This window comes from Anastrepha ludens, chromosome 2, assembly GCF_028408465.1.
Source record: "Anastrepha ludens isolate Willacy chromosome 2, idAnaLude1.1, whole genome shotgun sequence".
Lineage (NCBI taxonomy): Eukaryota > Metazoa > Arthropoda > Insecta > Diptera > Tephritidae > Anastrepha > Anastrepha ludens.
Genome location: NC_071498.1, coordinates 141,453,223 through 141,468,439, shown reverse-complemented (window position 1 = coordinate 141,468,439; position 15,217 = coordinate 141,453,223). Strand labels below are relative to the sequence as shown.

At 38.0% G+C, this 15,217-nt stretch overlaps 1 protein-coding gene across 1 annotated transcript in view; it reads right to left on the bottom strand.

The window, feature by feature from the left end:
• LOC128855461 (protein timeless homolog) overlaps positions 1-15,217 on the bottom strand; it is a 163,465-nt gene that overhangs the window by 61,030 nt on the left and 87,218 nt on the right. The window lies entirely within an intron of this gene.

Here is a 15,217-nt window from a genome sequence, read left to right as displayed (position 1 = left end):
TGCTTTGAATGGAATTTCGTTTGCCCAAACGTTGAAAATGTTGCAGAAAACCTATGGCGAGTGTGCTTTATCAAAAACACGGGTCTACGAGTGGTATAAGACTTTTGCGGAGGGTCGAGAAGTCGTGGAAGATTTGCCCCGATCTGGTCGCCCATCAACGTCTTTAACGCATGAAAACGCCAAATGGGGGATGCCAGCAAAAATGTCTAAATGCCCAAATTTTTCATTCGACGGCAGTACCTACTTACAACTTTAAACGCGTTTTTCTCGAAATCACTTTTTTTAAACTGGCCGAAGACATAACTCGAACAAATCTTTACCGATTCTTACGAAATTTTGATAATACATTCGAAATACCTTTCTCCGGAGACGTACGTAGGATTTTTTATTTATATTACATAGTTTTTTTTTTAATCAACAATTTTATGTCGTTCTTTATAGTGAAAATTGTAACTTTTTGTTCAAACGTGCACCATTTCGCGAAAAAACAAAATATCGAAAAAATCCTACGTACGTCTCTTTCTGTTGTTATATAGAAACTAAAAAAATTTTATTTTTTGATCCAGGACAAAAATTAAGGAGTTTACGTCTTCGGCAATGGACCCACTAGAAAAAAAGGCGCCTTAGGAGAACTGCTGGACAGCGGCCATTTTGAAATTAATTCAGACGAAAAATTTTGTATTTGTACCATGAGAGCTATATTATTAAACCTATTTCACAGATTTTCGATTGATTCCTTTGTTGAGTCAAAATAAATTCATATAATATGCCCATTTTTTGCGCTCTAGACCAGCTTCCCCCCTTAAGTGTGAGGGGGTTGCTTGTAACCTTAGCGAGTCTCACGATCAATTCGCAACATTTTACACCATCAATTGGGCATGAGACGCGTGGCTGCTCGACTCGTTCCAAAAGAGAGTTGAATTTCCTACAAAAATTCATCGGAAGAAAGTGGCTGAAGACATGCATGAGGAAGGGAATTCGGACCCAACGTTCATCCTGCGCATCAGCGCATCATAACAGGTGATGAGATGTGGGTATATGAGTTTGAAATGCAAACCAGTCAACAGTCAACAGGCGGCTGATGGCGCTATCCACATTTACCGAAACCCAAAAACCCACATCAAAGTCGGTCAAAAGAGAAAGTCGTACTAATCGTTTTCTGTGATTATCAGGGTGTTGTGCACTCGAAACTCGTTCCACATGGTTCTACGGTAAATAAAGAATATTATTTGGAAGTTGTGCGACGTTTAAGAGGGAATGTTCCTATAAAATGGCCCCAATTGTGAACAGAAAACTCATGGATCTGGCACCATGATAATGCACCGTCTCACAAGGCTCATATTATGAACAGTTTTCTGACCAAAAACTCGACAAATATCATCGAACAACCACCGTTTTCAACGGATCTAGGCCCCTGTGACTTTTTCACGCCGAATGCCGATGCCGCTATGAGTCGATAGAGGCCATTACGGAGAATTCGCTGAAGAAGCTGAAGAAGATCTCTTCAAACGCGTTTAAAAGTTGTTTTGATGGATTGACTAATCGTTGGCATATCTGCATTGCATCGAATGGAGCCTGTTTTGAAGGCGACTTAATAAATTTTGATGATAAAACAATTATTTTGCGTTTCATTGAAGAATTCCCGGTACATTTTTGACAGAACCAAGGCGATCTCTGTTTTGTGGACTGGCACCCTTAATGAGAAAGCAAATCAGCAGATTTCTTCAAAATCGCCGCGAGCCTCTTAATGGTCGATGAAGGCTATGCCTTCTAAATTCTCTCCACCGTGAGTTGTTTTGTAGTTCCACTTTCGGGAGTCGTTCGGACTTCATTTGGCTGTCATTACAAATTTCATTCTCAAATTTCATTCTCAAATTTCATTTAAGGGGACAGATACCTGTAAAGTTTCGAAATTTTTTTTTTCATAAAATGTTAATATTATAATTTAAGAATAAGTGAAAAAACGTTCAGAACGTAAATTTAAGTATTTCTTATATTGTAGATCGTCAACCGTGACGACTCTTTTCTTTGCGTTCGAGCGCTGGGAGAGGTATAAAGGGTTGCCAATATTCGACGGACCCTTCTGGCAACCCTGTATCTTTTGACAGAGACCGCAGACCGCTTAATGACATACCGCGTTGGAAGCGTCAGTTCAAGCAGATTTTTACCATGGAACAGTACACGCCACGCGAGCGCTCCCAAATTGTTGAAATTTACTTTCAACAAAAGCAACCAATTGTGAAAACTCAACGTGCGTATAAAAAATTAAATAATGTGAAAAAAGTGCCTTCTAAGAACACCATTAAACGTTTGTACGAAAAGTTTTCGACTGGTAATGCTTTTTCTAATCCAAAGAGGCCAAATCAAAACCGACCAAGGCGTCGCCAAGGACATCCCAAAATCGCCGTTCTTAGCAGTTGGGCATTGCTCGGACCACTTTACAACGAATTATCCGCATAGATTTGTATTTGTTCCCGTATAAGATTCAATTGACGCAAAGATTGTTGCCTAAGGACAAGCTTCGTCGATTGGAATGGGCACAAAGAGTCATCGAAATCCGTCGGGTCCGTCGAATATGGGCAACCCTGTAGTTATGTTGTATTACAACTTTAGACGCGTTTTTTTCAAAACTATGTTTTGCGAATTGGCGTACACCATGACTCGAAAAGTTATTGACCGATCTCCCTGAAATTTTGCACACATCTTTTTTATGATATTACTTTCTATGTGAATTTACAAGTTTTCGAAAATGTTTCTAAAAATAATGTTTTCGATGCCGAAATAGTAGGAAAATTCGCCGCAAAATTCTTTTTTTTTTTGTTTTTCATCATTTTATTCCGCGATTTTTTTTTTTATTTTTCTTTAATTCATATAGAAATTATGACATTAATAAACGAAAAAAATTTTGGTTTTTTGTATTCAGGTCACTGACGCCGATGCTATAATACAATGCCCGCGGTTTGAGAAGCCCCGCTGCGACCTTCCTGGAAGAATTGAGTGTACATCCGCCATTTTAAATGATTAAAATAAAAAAAAATTTATATTATTTTAATGTATACGTAAACTGTACGCCAATTTTGAAAAAAAATATTTTAACTTCTTCATTTTAAATAATTTTAATGAAAATCAGGGAAAATGTGGCCGTTTACAGGTATCTGCCCCCTTAAAATGTTATTTCCACAATTATTTTCGCTACGGCAGCGACGCGCCTGGTGCCAGCAAACAAGCCCTTCCAAAGACAATGGGAGACCACGGAAGGACAATAACAATGAAGCGAAAAATTAAGAAAAATTTTAAACCGTCAAATGTTAAACCAGAAATATTATAAAACGAATACAAAAATACCAACAAATTTAAATGTATGCAGAAGTGTTTAAAACACGCAACTTTTGTGAACAGGAAAAACTGGACAATACTACCAAATAACACAACGGCAAAGTTTACAACTTGACTTTCTTGATTTAAGAACGAATACTTAAAAAGAGAGTTGCAAAATTGTAATACTCTAGCAATGACTGCCTGAGGCGCATAAGAGCTATGCGTATAACAATTACGAGAAAGCATTTGGCTGTGTAAGGAAATGATGCGCACACTGGGTAGAATCACAATTACAAGGAAATTCGCAGTCAAGTATAAGCAAATATCCATTGCATGTTTCACGGCAAACAAATTTGTCTTGAACTTAATATTGAACCTGCAGCCAATACAGTTACAAATGTACTAAAAGTCCTATCTTACACGAAAAGTCAAATTAATGTCAACTGGAGAAGCAAATGATTACTTAATTATTAAACCAAAATTCACAGCAAATGTTAGATTAAATCAACAAATTTATTTTGAATATTACCAGAAAGCATTTACACCAGCACTCTGAAATAGAATTATCTACACTAATATCCTTGTATGCGTGTATGTCTATAGACTCTGCATATTGCATTAACCATTTGAATAAAAGATCTTAATTTCACACATGCAACTGATGCAAATTGCATGCATTTACTTGAATTTAGGCTTTACAACATTTATTAAATGTAGATGTAAGAGCTCATCTTCATACGAGGGTGAATCAATAAGTCTCTGAAGCTCGAGATTAGCGAAACTCTATGCAGCAAAGAAACTTTAGCACTTAAAATCCAAAGATTTCCACCTCTGCGTAATAAATAGAGCTGTGATAGTCATGCAAATGCATGTTGCATGCATATTTTGCATGTTTCCTCCATAAAAGCATATTTCGATTTAAAATGCTGGTTTGCATATTTTTTGAGTAATTTTAAGAAATGTAAATCATTCTTCTAACCAAAACATAAAGAAAAACAATTCGCAGCTAAACTCTTGTTTCAACAACAGATCTATAACATTTTATGCGCCCATCTGTTTAAAAATTTTTTTATTTGCTTTCTCCAATGAGGCGACAAATTTGTTTATAAAAATGAGACTCGAAAATTTCCACGAAATGAGTTTGGCGCAATTATTGGTTACTATGATTTTCGCGGCCGCCGTAGCCGAATGGGTTGGTGCGTGATTACCATTCGGAATTCACAGAGAGGTCATTGGTTCGAATCTCGCGCAAAGCAAAATTAATAAAAACATTTTTCTAATACAGGTCGCCCCTCGGCAGGCAATGGCAAACCTCCGAGTGTATTTCTGCCATGAAAAAGCTCCTCATAAAAATATCTGCCGTTCGGAGTCGGCTTGAAACTGTAGGTCCCTCCATTTGTGGAACAACATCAAGACGCACACCACAAATAAGAGGAGGAGCTCGGCCAAACACCTAACAGAAGTGTACGCGCCAATTATTTATTTTTTTTTTTATGATTTTCGAAGAGAGCACAACGACAAGTGCTATGCGTCACTTGTTAGTATGAAATGCAGTAAAAGTAAGTTCCATTATATTCTTCTCAGTTATTGCATGGTATTTGAAGTAATCGGTTGATTGAAAATTGGGATAAGATGCCAAAGCATAGAAAAGAAACGCCGGGTGAATTTATTGTGCGTTTGAAAAACCAATTTCCCAATGTTTTGCGAAAAAAATATTTCAAGTCAAACAGCACATTGATTCAGCGAAACACAAGGATGCTCAAGAAAGAAAAAAACAGAATTCTCAACGTGAAATGAGCTAATTGTTAATATCAAATCATCAACAGAAACATGGGCCAAATCTTTCGGAATTCAATATGGATTTATGTAAAACTTCAATCGAAGCCAACATTCCATTAAGTAAAGTGAATCATCCGAGTGTAGTACAATTCATAGAAAAATACACTTCACAATCAGTTCCAGATCAAACTACACTTCGTCGTAATTATGTGCCACATTTGTATGAAAAATCGATTGAAAAATTGCGTTTAAAAGCTGATGGAAAAAATATTTGGGTTACTCTGGATGAAACAACGGATATTGAAAAAAAGATCAGTTGCGAATTTTGTTTTTGGCATATTGGATGATGAAAATGAGCGCGGAAAATCTTATTTGTTGAACGTTAAAGTTATAGACAAATGCAACGCTAGCACGATCGCAACATTTTTTACTGAATCATTGTTACTTTTATGGCCTAAAGGTATGTAAGTCTTTACCTAAACACCTTTTTTTGGCGTTTCTTTTGTATTGAAGGAATTCAATATGAAAATGTTATGCTCGTTACTACCGATGCTGCTGCATATATGATTTCGGCAATGAAGTCTCTTCAAGTTTTATTCCCAAAAATGCTACACGTTACATGTTTTGCCCATGGATTGCATCGATTGGTAGAATTTATTCGTTCAGAGTTCCATAAAGTAAATTTGTTGATATCAAAAGTAAAGGCTACCTTCGTTAAAGTACGTATTGCTATTTTTATCTATAGTTCAACTTCTTATATTGAAAAAACCATTAAATTCCTTCACAGTCAGCAGCGCGACGACAGCTGTTTAAGCAAGCAAATCCGAACATTCCACTGCCACCCGAACAATTGTCACTAGATGGGGAACTTGTCTACAAGCATGCGATTACTATGCTGACAAATTTGACGCTTTAAAATCGGTTGTTGATTATTCAAATGATGCAGATTCGGAATGTATTCGAGATGCAAAAAAAGCGTTTCGAGCGTCCAATATTCGACAAGATTTGGCATTCATAAAAGCTAACTTCATGTTCATCGCAGACAAGATCAAAATATTAGAATCGAAAGGACTTGAATTGAAAAAGTGTATAGAGCTGTATGAAGAAGTTCATTCTATCATTGTGCTTAAGACCGACGACCGTTGTTTGAAGAAGTTCGAAGAAGTGTTATCTCGGAATATTGGATATAGTTCTTCGCTTGAAATTAATGATATTTTGAATTGAGATTCACGAGCTAGCGCTTCAAATGAATATATAACAGTATTGACACCATGTGAAATAAGATTTTTTAAATTTGCTGTTGCTACAACGGTGGAATTAGAACGTTTCTTCTCAACCTACAAGACAATTTTAACTGAAAAACGGCGGTGTTTGTCGTTCGATAATCTAAAACAACATCTTGTTTTGACTTGCAACAATGAATTACTATAAGTATCTGGCTAACTGAAATAAAAATGTTTACTAGCCCAGGAGTAAAAACTACCTTTTTTGCATTTTCGGTATTTTTTGAGAGATTCTCGAATATTATTTTAAGCTTTTTTGCATGTTTTCATAGATATTTTCAAGCATATTTTGTCTTTTTTTGCATTTTTTCGTTCATATTGCATATTTTGGCCTTTTATTTTGCATGACTATCACAGCTCTAGTATTAAAGAACTAACATTAAACACAAATAAAATGAATACACCAATAACAGCAGCCTTAGCAAACATAATTCCCGGAGTAAGCTAAGCTGGCATCTTCTTTAAGGGGTTATACGCAGTTATGAAGCAAATAAAAGAGGGGTTGTCAAGGATTTATCCTGAAGAAACTTCAGAATATTTTAATTTGAACATTTTTGGCGGTTATAAAAGCATCCTTCAAGAACGTAACAAAATTTTTTATTTATGAAAATGTTGATTACAGAGCGCGCTGCAGGCGATTTCTGGAACCTCCTTTAAAAAAAGACGATTTACGGTGTACATCGTAACTCAGGATTGGATTATCTGAAATCAAAAAAACCAAACAAATTTTGTTAATATATTAGATTATCTAGTAATTAATCGTTCGGCTAATCAAAATAGTGAATTTTCATAAAATGGCAGCTTTTAAGAGAAATGATTTCGATTTTTACGTTAAAATTTGGCCGTAAATTGATTATAAAATGGAAAATAAGTATCAGATTTACAAAAGGAACGATTAATTACTAGAAAATGTATCTTTAAAGATTGAGTTAAAACGGTTGACCGATCAAACAAGCCGTTTTCGAGATATCGTGTACACCGACTTGAAAAATGCCGTTTTGAAAAAAACACGTTTAAAGTTTCAATACCGGTTGACATCTCTACCGAGGCATCTCTACATATTTAGTTATAACTCCGAAAGTATTGCTTAGATCTACTTCAAATTTCGTGCGTATACTTTTGAATATATGTACATTACAAAAATGCAATAAAAAATCGATTTTTTTGAAAGTCATAACTGCGTATAACCCCTTAAGGGAACATAAACCCGAACAGGAATTGACTAACAAATCTGAAAACAACAAAGATATTGAATAGTTTAAAGACATGGCAAAATCTGTAGTCAACCAAATGACAAATATAATAAATATAATTACAATGCTTTTTTAGAGAATATGACAAAAGTGATAAAATTAAAATTCTAATTTGGAATGCAAATGGTCTAACACAACCCTATTTAGAGCTAAAACAATGTTTAGTTGGCAAAGAAATTGGCATAGCATTGATTGCAGAAACACACTTCACTGACACAAGTCTTGTGAAATTTCCTACATATAGAGTGTACGAGGTGTGTTCAAAAAGTATCGCGAATTTTGCGTTATTTCAAAAAAAATTTTTTTTTATTCATTAATATCTATTTTATCCCCTGCAAAGTAATCTCTGCGAGATATTATGCACTTGTGCCAACGTTTTCGAAGCACTTCAAAAAATCATTTTTTTATCTTGTTTAGCTCCTTCGATGCCGCCTCTATTTCGTCAATCGTAGCGTAGCCTCATCCTTTCATGTGCCTCTTCAGTTTCGGGAACAAGAAAAAAGTCACAGGGGGCCAGATCCGAAACACGTGCAAGCAAAGCAGCTGTCAACAATTAACTGAACATTCAAAATGGCCGAACTCGTCTGCTTGAGTGAGAGACATGAGTACCAACATGACCGAAATTCGAATATATGTATCCTGCGAAAATTCAAAATTCGCGATATTTTTGAACACATCTCGTATGTGACAAACCATCTTGATGGAAGAGCCCATGGAGGGACTACTATAATTACTAAATCAAGCAAAACTCGTCTATGACATCGTTAAATGTGACGAATCTTAGCTCTATGGAAACAAAAAAATTGTGGGTGTTTCAAGACGAGCTTAATGCAACAAAAGTTGTTCGCGGAAAGAGCACCTCAAACCAAATAGTCGCCCGATTTTTTCGAAAATTTGTTATCTGGTTATGTCACACCTGTACCACTAGAGAAACTTAAAACAGTCAATCACTCAATTGGGTGGTGCACAACCTTTTGTTAGCCAGAAGTTTTCAGGGGATTAGAGAATACCAACCGCCGAAGACGAATCATACTTCGCCCAGACAATGCAAGCTCTCACATATCGGCGCACACAAGAAAATTTTTAAGCACTTCTATTCTGAGCGGTAAAAGTGCTTCGAAAATCGGTTCAAGCGTATGCAGGAGTGTACTAACTTCCAAGGAGAATATTTTGAAAAACAACAAAGCCAAAAATAAAAATATGAGCAGCAGGTACGATAAGACGAGCGCCGCCAATAAAATTATGCTTGAGCTTCATATATTGAGCAAGTACCATACCATTTTGGCCTCGCCACTATGAGCATTCAGTCGGAAATTGCAGGCTTTGTAGAACTACCAACTAACGTATCCGTACTTAATATAAATAATCGTATGGTATAGAGCCCAATGAATGAACCAAAATTCAGAGTATGACTATTTATTGATCTCTGTGATCTCTTTGCTGCATATAAATATTGGGTTGTTCGGAAAGTAATTTCGTTCTTTGTGGTGAAAATGAAAGAGGATCTTCAACCCAGGCCTTTCTGGTGGTCATAAGCAGTTGAGTTCGATAAATTTAACCTCGCACCGATCTCACGTGTTGTTATTCGCCGGATTGCATCAACTAATGCCTTTAGCGCATCTTTATCAGCTTCAACCGGCCTTCCAGTACTTGGCGCATCTTCGACATCAAAAGAGCGGGATCAAAATTTTGCAAACCAGCTCTGACACTGGCGACTTAAGTGTGAAGTTTGCTGTCAAAAAATACAATTAAATCCACTCTCGGGGAAAAACTAGATTACTTTCCGAACAACCCAATATATTTATTTTAAGTAAATTAAATCTCAATTTGCCCTTGCTTTAAAGCGAAATTTATTTAATTTTCATTTCATTCAATTAGATGCACCCGTAATGCTGATATAGAAGTCTTTCATGGTGCTTATATCCAGGTAATACTTTACTTGCATAATACATACAGCAATTACTTACTAGTGAGCCACTGTGGCCCGTAAACAGGCAATATATTAGGTATGTAAATATGTATCAGCAACTATTGGCAACTGGGAGTTGAGCGTTGAGAATACCACAACACCATTTACTTACTCATTTATGAATTCCACCCAACCTACAAGTAAATATTTATGGCTTTGGAGTGGCCAGAAATGTATGAGCGAAATGCAATAACTTAGATCTGAGCATTGGCATGGCGATGTTTGCCTAACGCTGGCCGATTACTGCATGCAATTATGACAAAACTGAGAATTACACACATATAACTACAACAACAACAATTTATATGTATAACAAACAATTGAACTAAATTATATTGTGTTCCCAAAGTATCGGATGCGCTAACTGGCATCCAAACAAAAAAGACGTGCAGGCAGGCAGGCAGACAGGACAATGGATTCGAGTGATGGGAGAAGGTCAGGTTGAATATCCTTCCAAAGCTGAAAGCCAGACAACAATTCGTTCGGAGATCAAGGTTGGCTGCTGGCACGCGCACAGACTAGCAACCAGCCGCCAAGCGGCAGTGCTGAGCCGACGGGTAGGCAGGCAGGCAGGCAGTCAGTCTCATTCATTCATTCATTCATTTAAGTAAACAATCAGCCCAACAACCGGCTGGAGTGCAATTAAAATTCAAGTAAAGTTTTCGGCAAGTATGGAACATACAAATATGCATAATAGTTTATAGTTTATAGCTTTGCTTAAATCCCTGCAAGTGTGACTGCTTGCCATTACCACACGCCATGGTCCCAGCACAAGCGCACGCACACACACACACACACACCATAAATATTCCTATACAAATAATAATTTAATGCTCGAGCACGCAACATATTTGCAAAATCAATTAAACTTTTCTTCGATACGAGCAAAATGAATTAAAATTCTAAATTAAACTGAGCAACATCAGGCAAAAGCAACAACCACAATTTTATCAGAATAGTTGCAGCGAAAGTTTGACAGACTCCGGCGAAATTCGATGGCATGAAAAGTAGAGAAAGCGTCAAGCGCAAAAATGTTCCCATAAGCTGCGCGAAATTGTTGTCACTGCTGCCACGTCCACAATCTAACTAGCTAACATATAGCTGACATTCCACTTCGATGGCGTTGATGGCATTGCTTGGCTTACATAGAAACGATTTTAGTCATCTCGCACATTTATTGCCAACAATGTAAACAATCCCATTACGCAGCAAGGATATTCAGAAGAGTGGAGAAGGCGGTAGTTAGCGATGTGAGTTGGAAAGAGGTACAACACTCAAGCGCATAAGAGGTTGTGCATTATTTTCAAGACTTGCACACGGTGTCCCAACAATTTGCTACTAAATCGTATCACATAACATATTTCCGCACTAGCGATGTTAGTCCCGCTGTTGCTTTCGAATCTCGGTGTATTGAAATGTCAGAAAAAATGTCATATAATACTTCGATTGTGGTATACATCGTCTAATCGGTTAACACGCATCAGTCCACAGTGTCAGTTTGACCACAACAGCGCTTAATGAGTATGGATAAGACCGCGTTTATACAGGGAAACATTTGTTACTTCAACTCGTTACTTGTGATGCTCGTGCACCCTGTGAACACCCTTTGTGCTTTCGTTCTTCTCAGTGTTGTTTTTGACTGTAGACTAAAGACCAACAATTGCACGAAGTGCGAACACGACGTGAACATCAAAAGAGAATACGGAAATTTAAAACAACAAAAGTCTCCCTGTATGATGCAGTATGCAGTCTAATGAAGCTCTCTTAAAAGAGAGTTGGCAGCATTTAAAATAGTGAGTTAGGCTAGTTCTGTGAGGTTATCGCTAGCGGCGAATCTTACCCGATAGCTTCGTTGTTGCTTTCGCATGCAAATTCATCGTTAAGTGCGCAGAGCCTAGAGATAGCGAGCCGAGTAGTGGTGAATCGAAGGTGCCTGTTATATAAAAAGAGGCAACCTTCGAGAGAAAAAGAGAGAGAGATATTCTTTGAAGTCCCATGATTCAGAGCAATAATAACCAGCTATAGTACTTGGTGGTTTACTCTAGATTTCTTGGATATGCTTACTAAGTAACAAGAGATTTGGCTTCGTTCTAACGCAAGTTGGACTAAAGGTGTAAAAGACGCTTTGTTGTACTTAGGGCATTAGAAAAAAAGAAAACATTTTGCAATTATTTGATAGGTACTTGTGAATTGGGCACCTGCAGTATACAATTGGAGACATGATGGAGCGCGTAAAGGTCAAAATAAATATTTCCCTCACACAAAATAACTTTTTTTATTTATTGTAGTTATTTAAAAAATTATACAAAATGATGACTAATTTTGCGCCACCTTATATTATATAGATGTATATATATAATTGGAGCATACACCCTTTTTTGGGTGTTTGGCCGAGCTCCTCCTCCTATTTGTGGTGTGCGTCTTGATGTTGTTCCACAAATGGAGGAAGCAGCAATTTCAAGCGGACTCCGAGCGGCAGATATTTTATGAGCAACTTTTTCATGGCAGAAATACACTCGGAGGTTTGCCATTGCCTGCCGAGGGAGACCGCTGTTAGAAAAATGTTTTTCTGAATTTTGGTGTTTCACCGAGATTCTCTCTGTGAATTCCGAATGGTAATCACGCACCAACCCATTCGGCTAAGGTGGCCGCCATATTATTAAACTTAATTAAATTTTTTTTTCTATTAAATTTTTACTATTTAAATTTTGTATTAAATTTTTTCGAATTACACGTTTTTCGCTTACAATCGACCAACAGAAATCCGGTCGCATAGTGTCAATTCTCTTCGCAGCGACTACGACTCTTTGTTGTCTGTTCAAAAATAATCGATAAATCGCTTGAGAGACAATTCAAACTTAGAACTGCAATATTTTTAGTTAATTACCTGGTGCAGAACCAGCAATAAAATAACAACGACAACCAACAATAAAACAACAACATCATGCAAGCAATGAAAAGCTGCCTCCGTCCTGGACAAAAGGCATCATAGTGGAGCTGCCCAAGAAAGGCGACCTGGGTAACTGCGGCAACTGGCGAGAAATAACCCTACTAAACGCCACCTACAAAATTGTAGAAGCAATCATTCAAAGCAGGCTTTAAGATATCGAGCGCTCCTTAACCCCTTAAGTCGAAATGACGAGTGTCGCGCGCAAACATTTTCTCTGCCAAATTCGACATTGACGGGCTAGTAGTAGTAGTAGTAGTAGTAGTAGTAGTAAATTTAATAAACTTAAAAACAACCGTTATAATAGTTTAGTTTTATTTTCTGATAACACCCCCACAGAGTTGCATTAAAATTAAATAGTCTGAGCACGCATGTTTCTTCGAAATTAAATCGTAAGGCAAGGGGTTAAGAGACGAGCAAGCTGGTATTCGCCCTCACCGAAGCTGTGTTGACCAAGTCAACACTGTTCGGATTATAACAGAACAATCAGTTAAGTGGCGCTCCGCGCTCTACATGCTGTTCGTAGACTTTAAGAAGGCGTTCGACACTATCAAACGAGACGCAATATGGCTGGCACTGCGTAGAAAGGGAGTTCCCGCCAAGATAAGCCGCCTCATCAAAGCCCTTTACGAGAACTCCGAACTGGCAGTAATTCACGGAGGCGATATCAGCGATCCATTCACTACCAATGTAGGGCGTTACCTTCGATAACAAAGAGGTCCTTAAAAACTGGCTGAACAACCAGGCGGTTTTTGGCGGAGCGGCATCAAAAAATTTAGTCGAGAGGTGGGACGAAGTTATAAGCAGCAACGACGAATATTTTTTTTCCTTGTTCACTCCTCTCGGGAGATGTCCGCGCAACATCGACCTTCTCGACCTATTTTTTGGTCGACCGCGACCTCTTCTCCCTTACGGGTTCCAGCTCAGTGCCATTCTCGTGATGCTATCTGGTGATTTTCTCAACGTGTGACCTATCCATCGCCACTTTCTTCGTTTGATTTGCCTAAGAATGGGTTCCTCATTCGTTAATCTCCACAATGCCGTGTTACTGATGGTGTTTAGCCAGAATATTCTCTAGATGCGTAAAGTAGGGTTGTCCCTGTCGCCCCTTCTCTTCGCCATCGTCCTTAATGGCGTCATAAGCAAACTAAGCCTGCACAAAAAAAAACATCGTATGGAGTTTCAACCGATGTCTTGAGTGACTGGGCTTCACCGAAGACATCTGCCCCCTCTCTCACAAACTCTCTGGCTTGCACGCGAAGGCGGACAAACTAGTCGCGCTGGCACGCACTGTCGGACTGGAGGTTAACATCGCCAAGACCAAGGCTATGAGAGTTAACTACAATAACGCAGGACACATATTGGTTGACGGATGCCCGGTGGAATTCGTTGAAAGCTCCTGCTACCTCGATTGCATCATCACGCAGATGGTGGAGCAGATGTAGATGTCAACTGCAGGCTAAACAAAGCTGGGGTAGCATTCGAGCGAATGCATTCAGTATGGGGGAGTTCGCAAATCTCCAGGCGCACTAAACTACGAATATTCGGCTCATGCGTTAAGCCCGTATTGTTGTACAGAAGCGAAACATGGCTGGTATTTAACACCATCACACAGGGACTACAATACTTTATCAACAAATGCCTTTGCATCATCCGCAGAATATTCAAAACGCCATAAGTAACAACGCACTGTGGAGATTAACGAACGAGGAATCCATCCTTAGGCAAATCAAACGTAAAAAGTGGCAATGGATTGGTCACACATTGAGAAAACCACCAGATAGCATCACGCGAATGGCGCTGCACTGGAACTCGCAAGGGAGCAGAGGGCGCAATCGACCAAAAAACACTTGGTGAAGGTCGATGCTGCGCGAAATAGCAAATGCCGATATCTCATGGGACGGTGCAAACACAAACAGCACAGAATCGTGTACGATGTAAGAGTCTTGTCGAGGCCCTATGCTCCCGAGAGGAGTGAACAAGGAAAAAAAAACCTGGTGCAGAAAAACGGAACAAAATAAGTTTGCGCGTCTAGGCGCAGCCTAGCCTCATTCTTTAAGTAAAGATATGACAAAAAAAGCATCTACAAAAAATTTTAAAATCATGACGAACTTGTCTGCGATCCTAATTCCTATCACTTGTTTTCATACCTTGATCTTCCGAGACATTTGTATTCTGATCGCTTAGCCCGACAATAAAATGCTTACGGTAACTAACGAATATCTGTTTTCATGCGTTAGCACTTCACATTCACGTATTAGCTCAACTTCCATTTCGTCATACGTAATGATATTGTGATTTTGTGATTGAAATTCACATTTCATACGGTGATGAAGTTGATGTTATTGAAAATAATTTTGTTGTTCATTCATAAAGTCGTATAACACCAAAAATATTACAAAGTTTTTAAAGGAAAACTATTTTTTTTTATCAATTATCAAAAGTCTAATTTTTTGGGGGAGCCAAAGTTTACCTTCTAAGGTTGAAGTGACATATGAAAACACAAAATTTGTACGCCTGAGAAATAAAATATGTTGAAAAATTTTATGTGGAGTACTGCGAGACCCTCCACTCCATTCAATAATTTACCTACGGGTCGTTTGGGTGGCTTTCAGGGAAAATATTTTAGTATTATTTTATGGTGTCACATATACCTAATTTATCTTTG